This window comes from Pinus tabuliformis, chromosome 9 (genome assembly GCF_031772625.1).
Source record: "Pinus tabuliformis cultivar Carrire ecotype Pingquan chromosome 9, CPIR1, whole genome shotgun sequence".
In the NCBI taxonomy this organism is placed as follows: domain Eukaryota; kingdom Viridiplantae; phylum Streptophyta; class Pinopsida; order Pinales; family Pinaceae; genus Pinus; species Pinus tabuliformis.
The window spans coordinates 956,475,922-956,493,345 of NC_142307.1; positions in this window are offsets into that span (position 1 = coordinate 956,475,922).

Here is a 17,424-nt window from a genome sequence, read left to right on the forward strand (position 1 = left end):
TAAAAATCTCAAAAAATCTTGTTTTCTGAAGAAAGTGCTCCTTTTCTTCAGATCTATTTTCACATTTAGATCTGATTTGTGTTGGTGGATAGAGATCAGACACAACAATGTTAAATATCCACTTGGCGACTCCACTTCATTTTCACAATTAAGACTCCACTAGAGGAACGAGCCTCAGAGGGAAAATCTTTAAAGTTTTAGAGCGATTCTACAGCCAATTGGTCCATATTATAAAGCATTAGCAGTAAGACAGGATGACCAGGTGTGTGGAAGATCTTTCGTTAGATGAAGCTTTAGATAAATTCGATGAAGCTTTAGATGAATTCAGGCAAATGTTATCGGATTTTCAGCCTGATGAAGAATTTTTTAAAGTAGTGTTTTTAGCGGTCAAAGCAACAGAACAGCCTCATAAAATCAAAATGTATTTTCTTAACTTAGTTGTTGAAAAATATGAAAATGAAATTGAACTCTTGCATTCTCAAATTCAATCATATGATTTTCACGATCCTAAGGAATTCTTACATAATCTTCCTTCTCTGAATCATGAGGAAATTGTACTACCTTCTGATTTACAGATTGAGGATAATCATACTTTCAAGGGAAACACTGAAAAATTAATTGCAAGGTTTATTACTGAAGATACAGTTATCCAGTTAGACCAAGAAGGCCCAAAAGAAACTACCCTACATGATGCTTTTGTTGATCCTATAGAAGATTACATAGAACTTCTTCTCAACTCAAAATCTTTAGCGTATCTTCTCTATAAGGACCGAACACAACAGCAGTGGCCTTGCTATGTCACAATTTTGTTTATGAGGGCACATGACCAAAATATGCTTCTGATCTCACTCACTATCAGTCAAGCAGTCCATTTGTTTCTGCATTTACTGGATTGGCTTCATTGGCACTTTTGTGTTTTTTAAATTAAGCCCAGTTTTCAATAAAATAGAGTAGGTAGGTAGGATTTTAGTTTGATTTATTTTAGTTTGCAATAGATTATAGAATGAATCTTTAAAAATACTTGATTCCAAGATCTTGATGGTTTACTAATCTGCTTTGAAAAGTGTAGAATTTTGTTTCAGGCCAGATCTCATCGTAGTACAGGAAAATATTAAAGAGGATTGTGATAAAGAAACAAGGCTGAAAGCTCCTGCCCAAGACATAGAATGCTCAAAAAGGATTCAAGAAGGAAGAAAAAATGAAAAATTGCAGCTTAGTATGGCAGGGGCAATAACTTATTGCAGTTGAAACCCAAGAGAAAGCCCTAAGCGCCACCAGTGTGCTGCCATACAAACAATAAAGCAGCCAGCAAAGGAGAAGTTTCAGTTCACATCAACAATTGGAGACCAAGGAAATCTGACCTGTTGTTCTTGACTTTTCACAAGGAAAATCCATCCCAAAGTGGAGCCACTGTTAGCCTCCTATTGCAATAGGTTTCATATTCCATGATTGACAGTGGAAGTGCCAAATATGTTCATCTTTTCCATGTTGCAAAAGTTCCATATTTGAAGAAATTTCAAAATCTTGCAATCAGTAATTTTGTTACAGATAAGGGAAGGCCAAACAGCTTAATCTTGGCTCCCGTAGGTTTAAATTGCTTGTTTTAGAATATAGAGAATGAATATCTGTCAAAACAGTTTAATCTTGGCAGATTTGTAGATAGGTAGAGAAACAAGGTGCTCAACAGCTTAATCTGAGCCCTTGGATGCAATAAGGGTAGATTTAGACAGGAGGATAGCCAAAAGAAAAGTTGTAAAGCTGGGTTTGCTAGTTCAAGTGCACCCAAACCAAAAAGAAGACAAAATTCTAGGTAAGTAGGCTGGGTAGGTAGTTCTGAGGTGGCCTACACCCAGTGTTCAATGTGGACCGCCTTCGGCCATACTTTCCACCATTGCTAGACACATCCGACATTGCATAACAGCTCACACCCACAGAATTAAATCCAGATTGCATGGAACAGGCTGCAACTGATCGGATCATGGACACACAGATCAAGCACACTTGCCAACAGAATATCCAATTGTATCGAGCTGTCAAAGCAGGCCAACTCCTTCACCAGGGCAAGTGGCTCACCAGGGACCAAGTTCAGCAAAAGTTTCCTCATCTCATGGAGGAACTCAACGCAATGGGGACCATTGCTTCCTAAGGGGGGAGGAATGATCTAGGTGGATCTTGGTGGCCACCTGCCAAGTCCACCTGGACCCCCACCATTGTTTCTCTCAGCATTGTTAGTTTCCTTAATTGTAGCACAACTTACTATTTTTAGCAGTTTTTCGGGTCCTGAACTTCCGGAGCCGTTTTGAGGCCCTAAACGACGTTTTTTGGGAAATCTGGGGCAACATGGGTCCATGGACCCATGTTGTCTCCCAAAGTGGTAGTGCTCGGGTAGATATTTCTAATGAGCTATTGTACGCGTCAAACGGAGATCGTATGCCAAAGTTACGACCCCGAGAAGTTGATGTACCAATTTACCCAAACAGGGTCCATAGTTTGGCGTTTCATCTTCTAGGGTTAGGTTTTGGAATGCTATCTTCTAGGGTTAGGTTTTGGAATGCTAAGGGTTTTCCATTGTTTCTCAACAATAAATAGGCCTTCGAGCCTCATTGTAAGACAGTTCAGAGGCATGTAGCCACCACATCTCTTCTCAGAGATAAGCTATCATCGTCCTAGCTGGTCTATTTCCTTTACTGTTTGTAAGCATATTTCAGTATTTTACATTAATGAAGTGAAGTATTATTTCCGCTGCATATCTATGTGTATGGTTATCTCTGTGTTTTATTGCATTCCTGTTTAAATCTGGATCATCCTCAATCTCTTAAGATAGGAGGACATATCTAGAAGAAAAAGGTTCAAGAAGTGAATGACCACATCGAGAAAGAAGAAATGAATCCAATCATATCTTGTAATGCATTGGCCAGAATTACCACTCCTCAAACTATCAAGATAGAAGAACATATCAAGAAGAAAAATGTTCAAGAAGTGAAAGATCACATCGAGCATTAAGAAATGGATCTGACCATATCTTGTAATGCATTGGAAGAAATTACCACTCCTCAAACTCTTAAGATAGAAGGACATATCAAGAAGAAAAAGATTCAAGAACTGAAAGATCACATCGAGCATCAACAACAAGTTCTCCAACCTTTAAAGGATAATGCCACTTTGGTGCAGAATCGAATGAAACAACAGGCAGATCAACAGTGCAATGAAAGAAGTTTTGATGTAGGCGATTGGGTATTTTTACGGCTACATCTCAAGCAAGCTATTTATGAGAAGGAAATGTTGGCAATACTACATGCACTTAAGAAATGGCGATCTTACCCAATGGGAAGACACTTTAAGGTAAAGATAGATCATGATAGTCCTAAATACCTCTTAGAACAAATATTATCTTTAGAAGAACATAAAAAATGGGTCACAAATATGTTGGGTTATGACTTTGACATCATCTACAGAAAAGGGAAGAAATTTTTTGTTGCAGATGCACTGTCAAGAAAGGATGAGGATGTGGAAGCAATGTTCTGTGCTATTTCTATTATCCAACCAGATTGGATAAAAAAAACAAGGTATGAATGGAAGAAGGATGAAGAAGTGTGGCACTCATTCAAAAGTTGCAGAAGATCCCAGTTCAAACAATATTGCCAAAACTTGACTAGGAAGGAAAAATCATATTGGAGGTTGGAGCAGTCATAGAAACAAGAACCTGATAGCTACGAAATCGATCAATTTTAGAGCATCTCATCAAGTGGAAGAACTTACCCGTTGAATATTCCACACGGGAGGACAACAGAAGCATCAAGAACTACTCAAGCGTTGAGGACAACACTTTTTGAAGGAAAGGGGCATGTTAGGCCCCTATACTACTAGTGTAACCCCTTATTGTTATTAGTACAACCCCCTTATTATATTGGTGTGCCCATGTAGTCCCCATATTGTTATTATTGTGCCGCATAGAAGCCCACTATTGTTATTATTGTGCCCTTACATTATTATTGTTATGTCGGATCTGATTATATCATGACCCCTTAGACTCCTATATATAGAAAGGAGGTCTTGTCATTTGTATCATCCAAGAATTGTTCATTTGTGTAATGTAAAGGAGGTTGCCCCCTTGAAGAGGCTTATTTCTAAGGCGTTGATCTATCTTTTCTATCTTTATGTGAGTTGGTTTCATAACATACGTAATTAACACACATTTGCATAAAATTCATTCATATGTGACAAAATTCTTTTATATCATTCTTTTGAAAAAGTATGCTCTTTCTCTGGCACCAATAAGTGATATAGGGAAATTAGAAAGTGAAGTACTATATTTAAGAAGTTTGACATCATCACCCACTAAGTTAACAAGTTGAGCTATCGTCCCAATTGAAATGCTCTTTTAAATTCAACTTTAAATTAATAAACTAAGTTCCTCCATCATGATTTAATGATACAATTTGGTAGCTTAAGTAAATATTCTATAGGTAGGAGGCTAAATTTAGTCATGATCACTTGAAACATAGGAATCTTTATTTTGTAGTGCTTCAAATTCTTCAAAATCTAGTGTTATACAAATCCAGTGGTGAGACATAACCTTTGAAGGGGGAAATGTTTAGACTTGAGATTTTTTGAACCCCATTGAGTCTCCCAACTCTTAGAAGGGGTTTGGGATCGATGGTTGATACCTAGAGTTTGATATTCTCTCACTCACACTAGATGAAGGTAACTTATTGCAAAAATCATAAGCATACATCCAAAGTGGAAGTTGTGGGACAAAATTGCACTTAGAGATGATTTTGAATAGCTATTGGGAACAATTTATAACCACTCTAGTATGTTCCCCTAGTACCACTCATTATAACCGTCCTTTCAACCTTCACTAGTTTTATTTTGAAGAATTCATGCTTCATTATCAAAAAATTTTAGGAGGTTGAATTAAATTTTGAGTGGAGGGATGTTAGGTCTCATAGGATTTAAGTTTTTTAAAGTAAGCATGGTCTTCACCATCCTTGAAAATATTGTTGTTTGATCAAAACATTCCAATGTCATAAAATTAATGAATTCACATTATCTTCTTTTGATTTGTATGCCTTGATTAAGCCAATATGGTCATCAAAATGACTTGAAACCATCCCCTAATAGTGCACATACATCATTGAAAACCATAGGGGACTATATTGCACTCCATCATTCTCATTCCCTTCAATTCCTTCCACAAATAGTTGGAGGTGTTCCTAGTATTGTGGCTTTTCCAGCTTGGCCTTCACCACATTGGTCACCACTTGACCCCAAATTGTTAGTATCATCTATTTTAGAATAATTTTTTTCTTTCTATCCCCTTACCTAGATTTAACCCTTATTCACATAATCACCAAGCCCACATCATGGTGTCTCCAATACCCAACCTCCCATTTGTGGATTCACACAACATTCTGGATTTAACTAGGCTAACCAATGTTCTCATTTCCCATGATGATACATGGCCTACAATGCCTACGAATGTTCCTTAATATATCCTAAAGTTTGAAGAAAAGTTAGGGGAAGATGCCCCCAACCACATAATGCTTTTTCATTTATGATGTTCTTCAAATAAAATTACAAAAGACTCAACTTTCCTGAGGTTATTAAAATTTACCATCACTATCCCCTTGGCCAAGTGGCATGTCAGTGAAAATTTTGGCTCCCATCAGGACTTCACTTCCCTAGCCAAGTCTTTTCTCACGTTTTTTAAATTATTATTACATCACAATATGGGAATGTAAATACTCATTCATTTTAGGGAAATATTATCTTCCCATATCGAGGATGACATCCATGAATGGATGATACAACATATGCAAAATTCAATTTCCCCCCTAAACTTCTTTTATATTTCTTCCTCAAATCACTTTTTTCAACCATAAAAAAAAATAGTTTCTACCACCATGCCCTAAAATGAGGAAGAACGTGTAGTCAAAGCTCAATATTTTGAGCTCATGTACACCAATCAAGGTACATATACATGGTAAACTTGGATGCAACTGAACCACAACCTTTTGACCAAGAGAAATTGATGGAATCTAATGTTATGGATGAGGCCATTGGGGCAATATCCCAATTTAACCCATATGCATGAAGCAATTCTTCCTATAACAATGACCTCATTAGAAACCCATATGGAACACCTCCCTAATTTCCAAACATTGTTGGGCTAACTACACTATCACCCAAACCCATGGCCAGTGGGTATTACACAAATCCACTTACCATGCCAATTGGCCCTCCCATGTTGGGTCTTGTTTACAAAATATTGCAAAATTTTAAGGGGATGTCTACAACCCACAATTCCTATGGGAATGCTACATAAGGGAATCCTTGTTTCCCCTTTCTTGTCCTACCTCTAAGCAACCTTGTAATTTAACAACATGCAGGAGTTAATTTTGTTCAAACCCTTTTTTTGGCAACAATAGCAGGTGTTTGCACAACTCAATACTACTACCCCCCCTTCACAACAAAATAATGGGAATAAAAAATGAAAAGGTAACAAAAAAGGAAATTAGTGGCATCTGGCCAATACCCAACATCAAAATCCTCAGGATGGGGGAAGCCCCCTTAATTAAAACCAATCTTAAAACCAAGGAAATAACAATCTACTGAAACAAGGGAGAAACAACATCCTTCAAACCACTTTTCCTTGTGCATTATGTGGAGATTTTGGCCACTATTATACCCACCATTTTCCCCAAATAGAATAATTAAAGTGTATAATTGAAAGCATGAACAATCATGGACCCAATGACCTACAGGTTGCACCCCATCCCCCACATATAGAAATAACTAATACACAATGAAAAGCAAGAAACAAAAACTCCCAATGAATTTATTTGATGACCTAGAATCAATCATATCAACTAGCGGGAATCCCTCTGACTCTTAGTGCCACAATGATCGCTAGTCCTTCACCATTGAAGGGAATGATAAATACATATACATACCCATCCCAAAATATCACCTTCAATTGGTATCAATGGAATAAGCATGACTTCTAACCATTACCTTATTTCCAATCTGGGTTATGGTAAAAACAATTACAGTTCATTGATGTATTGTAGATGATGGGGCATATTCATGTGCTCTCTCCTCCTTTGCTTGGAAACAACTTGGCTCTCCCTTAAGGATGAACAATACTAGCCTAGAATGATGCATCTAATGGAGGGAATAATATTACCTATTTAGGTATACATTTATTAAAACTAGGATTGTAAGTGCTCATTTTGAATACTTTTCATTTAACAATTCAAACCTGTCGAACCTGCCATCAAATCTTATACCCAACTAGGTGCACATTCAACACCTCCACTTCAATTTTTTGGTTGTGGATATTCGATGCTATTGTACATATTATGAGACTATTTGGTTGCACTCCTTGAAAATATACCTTGACTCTCATATAATTTTTCAACCTTTATTTGTTAACTCTGAGGAAACATTTTCATTAGTTACTTTAAAATATACTATCACATTCACTATTGGCCTCCCATTCCCCCATAATCATTTGACCATTTACATAATCAAACTTCATTCATACACCCACTTGGAGACAATATAATGTGGCTCATACCCTTTGTAGTTTCCCGTTTTCTTCATCATGTAAGTCCCCATTCTCATTGGGGAATCTATTTCCACGTTTTTACACCCCCCAATATATTTTATATATTCATTTTGGAAGTGTAATTTATTTTCTTACAAGTAAGCCTCTTCCATCACCCCACTTCTTCCTCCCTTTTTAATTGGAAACAATACTAGCCTAGCCTTGGTGGGAGTGCTCATATAAGAAGTTACCCATGTTTGCTTAGTCTCCAATAATGGTCTTCAATTATATGTTCACCCCCTAGTTTTGGTTCATTCTCTCCTACATCCTTGCATATACATGTAATCACATTTATAAAATTGACTTGTTAATATTTTCTTTGGTGATCCTCATAACTTCAGAGCCTTTTTAGTGTTAGTATGTTTTGGATGCCGCCCCTTGTTGACATATCAATTATGCTTCACCCAATGATTCGATATTCCTTTGATACTAGCATTATCCAAAATCTTTTCTTCGGTTGATATTAGCAGAATCACATGAAAGAGTATGTGAATGCCATGTATGCAAACACTTAAATAAGAAGAAACATAAAGGATACCACAAAGATAATGCACAAAAAATATTGATAACATAGTTTATCTAGTGTGGACTACGTCTTCAGGCCCTGTTTCAATAGTGGGAAGACCGCTTCATTCATATAATAAAAAATAAAGGAAAGTACATGAAAAAAATACATAATTATACCTCCAATCCTGGGAGTGACTTGAAATTTGACTACTCAAATGACAACAATCACAACACCAGCAGGTCCATCTTGTCCTCCTGAGACTTTTGACTATAAATATGACCTACTTCTGAAAGGAAAATTGTTGTCTAAACTTCGTGCCCAAAAATTAAGGGAAAAGGTGGGTTTCGACCATGACCCTTGAAATTCACTGCTTAGATGTAAAAAAGACCTCACCATTGTGATCCTTATGAAATTATGGTTAAAATGAGTATAAACTTGACCCCATTTTGTCACTATCAATTTTGGCCCCTAAGGAATCTTAACATTCCTCACAACATCAAAAAATAATATTCCAAAAATATACGTCCACAATATTGCCTGGAATCTATCTCAAAAACCGTGCCCATGCATAGTTCCACCTCCTAGTACTTGGCTCCAGGTTTTGGCCTTCACATTTCCATATGCTCAGTTCCATGACCTGCTCACGACTCCCTCATCACATGGCAAGTAAATGGGATTTTATACATTTTGTTGGGTGGAGAATACAAATCCGACTAACCCAGCAGACTGGATAACGTGTGGCCATTTGGTCCATGTGTTCCAGTGGCTCACATGTTCCAACCCTGCCGATCCAAACCATATATATTACTTTAATAAAACAACAAACCACTGCCACCGTGTTATATTAATGGTTGGTTATTTGACTGTCAGAATTAACGACAACCGTGAACCGCTCCGTTCGAACTGTAACCATTGTAATATGTGGATCCACTGTTTGGTTGGGTTATGCCTTGTTTGTTTCCACTTGCAATGCATATTCGTCGGATCCGCTCTAACCACCGACGGATACAACCAACTATTTTCCAATTAAATGTTGACCACCATCATAACTTTGGTTTGATTTTAATACATATAACAACGATATATAAATACATGGTTAGTAACAATATAAAAAACCCATTTTTAAAATATTCGTTGGTTTTAATTTATGATGTCGTGGTTATAACTACATTTTTTTAATTATATATACTCTTTTTTGCTTTATATGGTTATTTAAATAACCATATATATGTATAGTTAAATGGTTTGTTTTATAATGTTATTTTAGTATTATTTTTTATTGTTTTTTTAGGGACCAGGGAACTAATGAGCTAGTGACAAGTGTCATTCACTAGTAGGCGACTAGTTGGTTTCCATGTAAGTCATGGGTCTCACCTAGCATGTTGCAGGCCCCCATTTCCTGCTTTTTCTGTCAACTTGAAACTGCGATAAGCTGATCATGCGAATTTGGATTTGAGTGTTGTTTGCGCCAATGGAATCATAACAATAAGCACTACAACGTGATGATGTTTCCATCAAATTTTGAGAACTTTGATGTTTGAGTTTTCTTAGAGCCACCTGGATCACCCAATTGTCCATAGTTTCTACTCTCTCTATTGTCGTAGTTCATAAAAACCCTAAATCATTTCATTATAGTTTGGTACATGGCCTAACTACAAGTGGATGTCTAAGGATCATATTCCCTTGTCCATCTTGTTTTCCTTCTTGTTGACTTCAAACCACACATTCTAGGAGTGAAGTGGTATTTTGGTTCTCATTCCCATGTATACTATTGAACCTTATATGGAAAAAAGAGATTCATCATTGCTCTTAGCTTCCATTCCCCCCTAAGGTGGATCTTACCTTTGATAGTTATAGTTTCTAGTTTTCGTCAAAGACTCTTGCACTTGGCTGGCATTCATCAATTAATAATTTGCACTTTTTTTCATATCAAGTCCACGGGAACATTCTCATTATAATTATCTTCCTATTCTATCATTGCTTCTAAGGAAATTTTAATTATCTACTTCAGTATATAGGTCCAGTTACCATGCCCCTCGACATATATGACAAGATCACTCACTATGTTGTCCGTTTTCGTAATCATTTATCTCAGATGTGATAATGAGCATGGGAAATGCCCACCTCATTTATATATTGTAAATATTTCTTTATAGAATGAATATTTTGCAAGTGGTCGCCTCTTCATCCTCTACATGGCACCATTCTCTCCTAAAATCTTCTCTCTCTGTCATATCATCATCACAAGAAATGCATATGATGTATTTTAGCTATATGTTTTCTCCCAACCTCATACATGAGGAGGAAAATTTTATCACCTAAAAATCGCTCACACAACTTTACAAGTGATCACCGAAAAATGTTATTAATATATCAAAGAAAATATTCCCTAAGGCTATTGGTTAGTATCCCAAAAGTAGTTGTGCAAATTTTATAAAATGGGTTTCTTCTGATTTTTGCAAATTTATAGTTTATGTTTTGCATGGATTCACACAATTGTTCCTTCAATAGTCGTGTAGATCTATGGACACAATAGTTCCACATCAAACAATGTGATAAATCCCATAAGGTCAGGATAGTGGAAAGTGTGGGTTGTGAATGGGAATGTTAAGGGCTCAAGCCCATTTATGGAGGGATACTTAGGACCTCCAAAGCTCCATCATATTCATTCAAAATTTGAGAAATCAACCACTTCCATTTAGATATCATACCCCCCATGAATGTTTGAAAAAAATCTATAACTAGTAGCCTTGGGAAACCAATTAAAAGAAGAGAAGAATTCGATAGAATTCATTGAAAACTCCAAGCTTGATTGCATGCACATTGTTGATTTTCAAGATTCGTTAGAAGGAGAGAGGGAACTAGCAAAAGAGGGAGAGAAGGACCTTCCTTTGGAGAAATGAAGAAGGCCCATATTGCTCAAATTCATTCTCCTTAGTGTCTCATTCATAAACCATTGTTACCTCAATATATTATCAATAAATATTGTTACTTCCCATTATTCATTTTTGTTTATTGTGTTTGTTATTTATTTTGGTAATTTTCTAATGTTAGAATCGAGCAAGTTTTGTTTGTTTGTTTATGTTCAACATTAACCTTTGAGTGTTACAATGTGTGGGTTTCAACTCTTACACAAGAAAGGTAATTTGGGCTATCCATGCAGCTAATTCCACGCAACATGTATCTTTACTGGCTATTAATATGGTTTGGAAGGTTATAATCTTTGGAACCTAGAAACTCAAAAGGTTGTGTGTAGTCAAGATACGATATTTAGAGAAATTAAATATGTTTTCAAATAGGAAGTCCTAACAAGGAAGAAATAACTAGAGAAGATAGAGTTTTAATTGAATGATGATAAATCTAACTCTACAAAAGAATATGAATTAGAAAAATAAGTATTACATACTCTGGGTTTAATAAGGTTATTTTGGGAAAGAAGGAAACTAGAAAGGTATACTCCACATTATTTCCATTCTTATTTTTCTTAGTTTATTGTTAATAATGACCCTATAAATGTTAGGGAGGAAATGCATACAAAGGATATAAAACTCTAGAAAAAGGGCATGGTTGAAGAAATGTAAACCTTAGACAAGAACGAGGCTTTAGATCTAGTAGATGTTTTCGCTGGAAGAAATCCCATTGGCAACAAATCGATGTTTAAGAATACATTAAATGCATAAAACAAAGTGGAGAAATGCAAATATTGGTTAGTAGCAAAAAGTTATTCCTAGGTATAAGGAATTGAAATTAGTGAGATTTTCTATCATGTTGCAAAGTTAACTTCTACTATATTTCTTTTATCTAATGTTGCTGCCTTTGATTTTGAAGTAAATATATGGATGTTAAGACAACATTCCTACATGGAATATTGAAGAAGAAATCTACATGAAGTAGCCAAAGGGCTTTGTAATGAAGGGAAAGAAGGAACTTGTATGCGAGATAAAAAAAGTCCCTATATGGGTTGAAGCAATCACCAAAGATGTGGTATAAAAAGATTGATACTTATATCTTGGGACATGGCTTCACAAGAAGCAAAGAAAATCGCTATGTGTATTTCAAATCAATTTGTGATCATCTTATTTATTTGGTATTATATGTGGATGATATGTTGTTGATTATAAACAACAAGGAAGTAATATAGGGTGTGAAAACTAAATTTTCCTCTAAATTTGACATGAAAAATATTTTTTCTTCAAGTTTCATTTTAGGTGTGGAAATTAGAAGAGATCGAGCAAATGAAAAAATATGGTTAAATCAAAGTACGTGTGTTGAGATAATATTGCAAAGGTATAATATGTAGGAATTTAAATCAATAAAGGTCACTATTCTTATAGGTGTAAAATTATATGTAGATTAATGTCCAAAGACACAAGAAGAGGAAGAGGACATGTCTTTTTTTCTATATCCTAGTGCAATTAGTAGTTTGATATACACAACAATTCATAATAGACTAGACATGCACATGCAATTTGAGTATTGAGTAGGTATATGTAAAAAGCAATGAAGGACCATTAGACAACAATACAAAGGGGTTTTAGATATTTGTGTGGCATTACTAATTATGGATTTCACTACCAAGGAAGACCAAGATTGGACAAATTGTTCAACATATATGGCTTTATTGATGCAAACTAGGTTGGATATCTAGATTGCAGAAGATTGATAAGTGGGTGTGCATTTAACCCATTTGGGGGAGCAATTAATTGGATAAGAAAGAGATAGTCTATAGTGGTGTTGGCTTGATGGGGCTTGACCTAGGTTTAGAGTTAATTAGCCAAAAAAATCCCTACACTATTGGCCATTTCAGCAACAACCCACAGAGTGCAGACTGAGGTCTCACTCGAAGCAGTGTGGGGGGATGCTGGAACCAGGTTTCCGCACCCTTGAGATGTCTAAGGGGTCAATTTAGTCCAATTGTGAATGGCTTCATGAAGGTCACTTCGCGCACTACCCTAACCTGTGAGGCCTTCGTGATCTATTATAATCGCCTTCGCACAGCTCTAACCAGGGGCCGAGGATCTTTCACGCTGCTAAGGCAACGATCTATGCTATTTCCCAAAGTTATACCATAGATATTACTTATCTTCTTATAACTATTAGTTAACTTCACGTAAGAAAATACTTTATCTTATATTCACTTAATCAACACAATCATATAAGTTTGCGCATCATATAAACAACAAAAATGTAATTTATACCCAATACATTCGATGCAGAAAACAATAAATAAATACACAGGAATGGTATAAAACTTCTCTTTATTAATGTTTCAATCAGTTACGGACTTAACCTACCCTACGCACTCATCTACAGGGGTCCAACACTCAGTTGCGGACTACTAGGCCTCTGCGCACTCAGCTGTAGAGCCATCTCCTACTCTACGACCTAACAACTCAACTCTACACTTAGATAAGACTCAATTCTTCATCCTTCATTCATGACTCTTATTTTTTTACAACTTAGAGCCTCACTCTATTTATACAATCCCATGGTCCGTAGACCATGGGTAGATCTCTAAAGCCAACATTACATTACAAAAATGCGGGCAGACAACCCTATGACTCATTTACAAGTTCGAGCTCCGCGCCCACAAATGCAGAGTCTTTACATCAGATTTAGTCAAAATCTGGGCTTTAAGCCCCAAAACGTCCCTTAGGGGATCCCACGTGCTTTAAGCCCCAAAACTTCCCTTGAGGGATCCCACGCCCAACAGGCCCCCAATAAAAACATCGTGACTCACCCTCGAGTAACTTACTCAGTGCAGTGATCTTCACGTGGAGACCTCCCAACTTTGCTCGAACTGTTGTAAGATCGGAAATGCTCTGAGCAGCTGCCTACTATACCTCCTGCACGTGTTGTTCAGAGACCGCGATATTTGAACTACTTCCTTGCAACTACTCCTGCGTTCCTTGCATTTGCGCGAGCTTGGCTTCAATTGAGGTTGTAATGACGAATGCCTCATCGATCCAAGCTTGTACGCACGCCTTCAAAACCACTTCCTTATGTCGCACCATGTCTACTTTCTCCTTGAGTGCTTTTTCCTATTTCATATGCGTGAGCCTCTGTGTAAGGGCCACTGTCTGTGTGGTCCCTTTTATATCATCATATCTTTGTTGCATCTCACATGCCTCTATTTCTAAGCGTTGTATGTTTAGGTCCTCCTACAGAGTGGTGAGGACCTCGAACGACTCTTCCAAAATTTTGGTGCAGTCCTTCACTGCACTACTAATCTCCTTTATTCCCGTTGTGATGGTGTTGGCGTGTTGTTCCCTCACCTCTCGTGGATTTGAAGGCTGTGCCTTCAACTGCAGCTCAGTTATCTGAAGGTTTATCTCCAGCTGAACCTTAGCCATTTCTTCTCGTGCCTTGAGCACCCCTACTTCTAACCTCCAATGTTGCTTCTGCTGGGATGGCCAAATCAGGGACCATCTGGTAGGCCTCTTCAACCACCTACAATAGCTACCTATTATGTGTTATGACCTCATCGCACTGCAGGCTTAGTTATTCCATGTTAATTCACTATTCACTCAACACCTGTAGCGCGCGGCCCTCCCTAGCCCGCAATTTTGCAGTTACTCTGTCCTATAGAACATAGAGCGCCTCTCGAGGGAGCGCAACCATGTTGATCCCCACTCATTTTAGGGCACTCACCATAGGCTTGTTGGCCTCATTTTCTGTAAGCAGTTCCCTCTCCAACAACACTATAGTGTTGGTCATGTGGGGGCACAACATTTCCTCAGCTGCGACCATTCCTACTGAAAGGTTGGTTGACAGAGTACCAACCTAAGGAGTGTGCACCTGTAACTCCTGTATATATGCCTAGAGGGCCTCCAATGCCATCTGATTTTCCTTTGCAAACTGTTGTAGGGCCTCCGTGATGACATCGTGCACCATCTCCCCTATGTTATATAGATCCCCCTCAATGAGGGTGATCAGGTTGAAAGAAGTCTTGGAGGATTTTGACTTCTTCCGCGACCCCACCTGCTCTCTCAGGCACTAGCACTTCAACTATGTAGACGATGTCTGTGGGTTCGCGCCACCTTCCTCTGTATCAGGATCTTCCTCAGGTGACAACGAATTATGGCCCTCGCGCTCCTTCTCTGATACTTGTTGCTATTTTATGGCTGCATTCTGCTACTGCCTTGGTAGCATCCTGCGCCTCCTGCGCCTTTGCTGCTGCTACCTCTTTTCTTCTCTTCTCTGCTAACTATGCCATCTGCAGTTTTTCTTCTTCCTTATTCATTTTTGTAGCCAAATTCTCCATTTCCAATGTGGAGATGGCTGGAGCATGCCACTCCAGCGGCCACGACTCAAGTATGACGAATATGACATTGTTCGTGGCCAGGTATGGGAGCTCCTTCCACTTCTTCACAGGGCCCTTGCACTCCCTGATATACACATGATGGAAGTTCACCTTGAACTCTACGAAGCTTTGTAGACTATTATAGATAATGGGTGAAAACATGGCTTGTAGTTAATCCCCATTTTGATGTTCATCTCCATGAACACCTAGAATATATTACTGTCTGAGATCCTCTACGCGTCTTTAGTGGCCCACAGAAAAGTGTACTTCACTACCTCCAGAAGATTCTGTGTAATTATGGGGAATTGGATGTCCTCAGGAAATTCCCAAGCCACCAGCACTATGGACAGTAGAAGCCATGCATAGTGGAAGCTCTTCCCATATTCCTGCACCTCGCGACAATTCTCCAGGAATTGTTTGCACAAGTACTATGACCAATTAAACTGGACCCCCTCCATGCACTACGCGGCAAGTGCTATCATCGGCATGGGCACCTCATCCACACGGCACTTCTGCATAACCTTGCCAACCAGTCTTTGTGTGGCAACTCTAACTACCTTATTTTTTATACTAGAGATCACGTACCCTCCTTTTTCTCTAGCTTGAATTTTTCCTTCATGGCCTCCGTGATGGCCAAGTCATTTCACTTACCCTCCAAAATATTTTTTGGGTCCTCCTCCTTACAAGGGAGTCAGGTAATTCTATGAATTAGGTGGTCCATGATGAGGATGGGCTCCTCCAGCCATAAGCACCCAGCATGCACCAGGCAGAGCAGCTGCCTGATGACAAGGATAGTTACTGGGGTGCAATGGTAATGCGGCATCCAAAGCAGGTTTAACAACCCTGCTTTCTCTACTCCTCACAACCACTTATGCGGCTCCAACTCTATGGCTCCCGCCGCAGTGTTTTTCTTCGGCCTCATGAGCTATGCGGTTTCCAAGTGTGGGAATTTCTCGTGGTTCAAGAGATCCCAATCTTCAAAATTTAGATTTGGCACCCGTCCTAAGTGTGCTCCTTCAAAAATGATATCATCGGGGAGTAGTGGAGTCTGCAGAGAGCTTTTTCTCTCATCTAGGTCCTTGGATACCATTGCTTTCCCTTTCCGCAGAGGAATATACGCAAGCAACCTGGTTAGAGGGTTCACACCCTGGGTTTCTTCCTCCATTTCGTCCTCCTCCTCTTCCACCAAGATTTCCTCAAGGTCTTCCTCCTCCTCATCGATTTCCACATTAACCACTTTCCCCTTTTCTTTAATGGTTAGTTTAGTTCTCATTGGGTTTTAGGGGACATACACACCGATACCATAGGAAACTTGTCTTTCTTGGGCCATAGCGTGTGTGATGTTTTAGGGATTTCTGAAACTATCTCGATAGTTTCTGGGGCGTCTCCTATCGTCATGGCCTCCGTGGCGTCTTCAGCAGTCATCTCATCGATATCCATGGCTTCCTATGGCATGGTCATATTGTTGTTCCATAAATCTCTCAACGGTGTAGGTAGGTGCTCAAATAATTCCTTTGAGTTCAAAGAATCGAATAGATCATAATTATTGAATCTTAGGACACGCAATAGCTCAATTCTCAAATGGTCAAGTGTTGTTTTCTTGGCAGCGCTTTGTAATTTATAGCACCTTTTGAATTCGAATTCAATCATTCCCCCCAAATCTAGTCCATTAATGCTCCCTTGGCGGAAAGTCTTCCCAAATCTAGCCCTTAAATCCTGCCTTAAACACCTGCTACCCACTCCATTTGGTCTCAAACCAAGCATCACATCGTGAATAGTAACTATAATGGTCACTTTCCAGCCAACCCACATGGCAGCGCATCTACCCTTGCACTATCGTGGACCTTGTGACACTTCGCTCTTGCACACAACCCTGACATCGCGTAGCTCTTGGGAAGAGTAGTTTATAGTCCCGCGCCTTCTTTCAACTACCTGGAGCACTAAGACTATGCTCCTTGCAGCTAATCAGATGGGAAGATTTCACCATTTAACTTTGATACC